At 40.8% G+C, this 4,173-nt stretch overlaps 1 pseudogene; it reads right to left on the bottom strand.

The window, feature by feature from the left end:
- Positions 1-1,502: 1,502 nt before the first annotated feature.
- Positions 1,503-2,423, bottom strand: LOC102903757 (small ribosomal subunit protein uS2 pseudogene; annotated as a pseudogene).
- Positions 2,424-4,173: the final 1,750 nt, after the last annotated feature.

The following is a 4,173-nucleotide window of genomic DNA, read 5'->3' as shown; positions in this document are numbered from 1 at the left end:
TTCATCCAGGGATAGATGGAAACAGATGCAGAGACCCACCATCAAACATTAGGCTGAGGTTGGAAAATCCTGCTGAAGCAAAGAAGGAAGGATTGTAGGAGCCAGAGAAGTAAACGATATCAGAGGAAAACCTACAGAATCAACTAACCTGGATTCATAGGAGCTCATAGAGACTGACTCAACAGCCAGGAATCATATATGGCATTGACCTAGACCCTCTACATATATTAGGCAGTTGTATAACTTGGTATACTTACAGGACTCCTGATGGTGGGAACAGGGGCTATCCCTAACTCTTTGGGGCTGACTTGCTCAGTCTTAATGCAACAGGAGTACTTAGTCTTATCTGAACTTGATATGTCATGTCATGTTTTGCTGATATCTGTGGGATGCCTGCCCTTTTCTGAACAGAAACAAAGGAGGGGTGGATTGGAGGAAGGCAAAACAGAAATAAGGGGCAGAGTATGGGAGGAAAGGAGAGAGGGGAATAATAATTAATAATTTTAATAAAAATATTTAATAACATAGAGGTTGATAGTGAGTGGTTAAGGGCAGGTTGGGAGGGAGGGACAGAGATTCATCCATCAATAAGTATTGAGTTACACTTAGGATTCAAGGTTCTAATGTGTTATGCCGCAAAATAGCAGAGTCATGAATAGCAATGATTGACTGTACATGTCAAAGATTTACAAAAATGACTGCTAATAATTTTGCCACAGAAGGTAAAACATAAATGTTTGAAGAGACAGTTTTGTTTAAGTTGGCACCTTGAATATTTGTACATCTTGTACAATGGCTTTAAAAACATGTATTGAAAATGTTTATGGCATTATGGTGTTATGCAAATGAATTTTATGCCTCAGGGAAATTTAATTAAGAATAAAACATAAAGAATAAAATCCACCTGCTTCTGCCTCCCAAGTGCTGGGATTAGAAGCATGAGCCACCACTGCCCAGCTCAAGAACATATTCTCAAAGAACTAATTTCTCAAAGAAATTCTAAAAGAGCTAATAAAATTAATAAATAAAAATAAATACACCAAAAATTTCTCTGAAGAGATGTATTTTATAGACTAAAACTCCCCCCTTTTTTTCCTTCTGTCTAAAAACTATACCAAATATTTTATTATTAAATGGGAATGCAATGTAGAGCTGAGTGCTTTACTGGTCTGGATGGATCTGGGAAGAGGTGAGATGGGAGGACTGGGAGAAGGGAAGGGAGGCTGCAGTTGGGATGTATTGTATGAAAGAAGAATTTATAACAAAAACAAAAAACCTACACCAAATATTGAGCAGGGCATGGTAATGCAGAGGCAGGCAATCTCTGAATTTGAGGTCAGCCCAATTCCAGCAAGTTCCAGGAGATTCAAGGTTACACAGAGAAACCCCATCACAAAAATCTCAAACAAACAAAAAACAACTATACCAACCATACCATTGGGGAATTGAAATTGAGAGATATTGGTGACAAATGATTATTAATTCCTGTTATATTGTTTTGTTTTCAGCTTGCAGGAAATTTATTTTCTTTCCACTTTTTTTTCCCTTTGCTCAGGTGTCTGCAGAGGAGCTCAGGACCACTCAGTGGTGGCTCCAACTCGCTCAGTGGCCTGTGCTGTGGGAGCTGCTGACCAGTCCTCAGTGGTTGGGCACTCCAGTCTTCAGTAGGGAACTGCTGGATGGGTACAGAGGGCACACCCTCGGACCAGTCTGACGCCTCTGGCTGAGCAGCAGTGAACTCAGGAGCTGGTGCAGTCCATTCGCCCTGGAATTCCTCCTTGTTCACAACCTTCTCAGCAGCTGCATGTTCCTCCTTCTCAATCTTTCCTCGGTCTCTTTGGAAGTAAAGATCAGTCATAACTTCCCATGGATGCTCACGGGAGATAGTGCCACGCATGCGGAGTACTTCCCGGGCCAGCATCCACCACATCAGACCCACTGAGTGAGCTCCCTTATTGCTGCATGGGATGGCAATGCCCACGTAGCGTAGAGGAGAGTCTGTGTTACACAGCACAATGGTGGGCAGGTTGACATAAGATGCCTCTGTGAGGGGCTGGTGGTCAGTTCTGGCATCAGTCACTACTAGAAGCCGGCTCCCTGAAGGCTGCTTGGATCTGGTTAGTGAAGGTCACAGGGTGAAGCGGCCAGCAATTGGAGTGGCTCCAGTGGTGGGAGCAAACTTTAGCACAGCTCGCTGCCCCAGTGTTCCTGGAGGAGATGACGCTGACATCAGCAGGTGTCTCAATGGCAACAATAGCACGGGTTGCAAGCAACAGCGTCTCCCAGGTCCTCTTCAGGATTATGATGTAGACGCCATCACTTTTTCTTTTGTAGATGTACTGCTCCATCTGAAAGTCAAGGTTGGTGCCACCTAAGTGGGTTCCTGCAGCAAGGAATTTGAGGACATCCTCCTCCTTCATCTGCTGGACATGTTGTTGTTGATGGTGGTGATGGTGGTGTGCATGTGTGCATGTGTGTGTGCGCGCGCGCGCGCGTGTGTGTGTGTGTGTGTGTGTGTGTATTTGTGTGTGTCTGTACTTCCCTTCCTTCTTTAATTTTGCTGGTATGAGATTATTTATTTCCTGTGTGTCTCTGACTCTTGCCTGCTCTTAGGACTCTTTTCCTCCTATTGAGTTGATTTGTCCAGCCTCAATATGAGGGCATTTTCCTTGTCTTACTGTATTTTATTTTGTCCTGTTTGGCTGTCATCTCTGTCGTGCCTGATCTTTTCTGAAGAAGAAATTCAGGGGAAGTGGGTCTGAGGGAGAGAGGAGGTGGGCAGAAGTTACAGGAGTAGAAACTGTGTTTGGGATGTATTTTATGGAAGAAGAATCCATTTTCAATGGAATGAAAAGAATGAACCACTGAATGGTTCTATTTTAGTATTTTAATGTATAAATTACGTTTTTTTTTTTTTGCACAGAATAAAGTATGGTTAGAAAGAAAATGTAGGGTAAAATTATGTAACTGTTAACAGAAAATGTTCAAACTGACACCTGCTATTGTTTGATGCATACAAATAAATTTAGGCTATTTTTGTATAAAGAACGTTCTTATAAACAGTTTTGAGTAAAGATGACTTGTTTACTATACATTGTGACCACAATCAAATATCATTACTTTCTACTCCTTTACTTTAGAATGTAATATGATGTTCCAGGGAAAGTAAATCATCACTTTTTGTTTGTTTGTTTGTTTGTTTGTTTTGTTTTTAACATACAACTCTCTACAGATCATGAAACAACATAAGGGGTGCTGTTTGCTTTTGTACAATAAGCCTCACTATAATCTTTTGGGAAGACTTTTTTCATCATATTGTAGATTCATTCCAAAACTATTTCCACAAGGGAATGTCTTGTGCTTCATTATGCTGAATTTGAAAGCAGTTAGCATGTTATGACAAAGTACTCCAAAACTGTTTGAGCACAAGTGTCATTAAAATTTGCAAACTGAATGCTGAGCCTTCAGAGATATGCATGAACCATCTCTTCAGATTTTAGGAAGGCTCTGTTCCCTAAATAAAATGGCAAAATGTGCAAATAATAAAAACAGCTTTGTGCATATGTTTGCTGTTCCAAAACACATATTGGCTTTTCACTCAAATAAAATAATGTAGAAGAGAAGTTGGGCCAGAGAGAAGACTGACTTGCTGAATTATAAATACTCACAGAATATTCAAGATGGTCCATCTGGAAGGCAGAGGAATTTCAGTTTGAATATTGACAAAAATGGTTTAAAGTGAAACCATGAATATATGTCTACTCAGGTGGGAAAAGAAAGTTGAACCATTAATGTAGTATCTAGTAGATGTAATAAAAAACGATCAAAACAAAAGAGAAAATAAATGGCATGGGGTTTCTGGCCCCAGCTGATGTATCTACAACACAACTATTACGACTAAGCCTCAGGGAAGAATCATGGAAGCTGATAGGGGGTGGGGATTGTAAGAGCCACAGGACCAGGATGCCTGTTGCTATATGCTATACAGTGTCTTCTAGACAAGGCAATGAAACTGAACCCATGAATTTCCAAAAATAATTCACCCAAACAAGATTGACATAGTGACAATGCCAGTATATGCCAATGTGGATGGGGGGATTTTCACAAGTTCCTGCCACTAGATGGAGATCCATAGGCAAATACGGCTGCTGAAGGAGGAAGAATACATTTTCT

Source organism: Peromyscus maniculatus, chromosome 8, assembly GCF_049852395.1.
Source record: "Peromyscus maniculatus bairdii isolate BWxNUB_F1_BW_parent chromosome 8, HU_Pman_BW_mat_3.1, whole genome shotgun sequence".
Classification (NCBI taxonomy): domain Eukaryota; kingdom Metazoa; phylum Chordata; class Mammalia; order Rodentia; family Cricetidae; genus Peromyscus; species Peromyscus maniculatus.
This window is presented reverse-complemented; position numbering and strand designations above follow the sequence as displayed.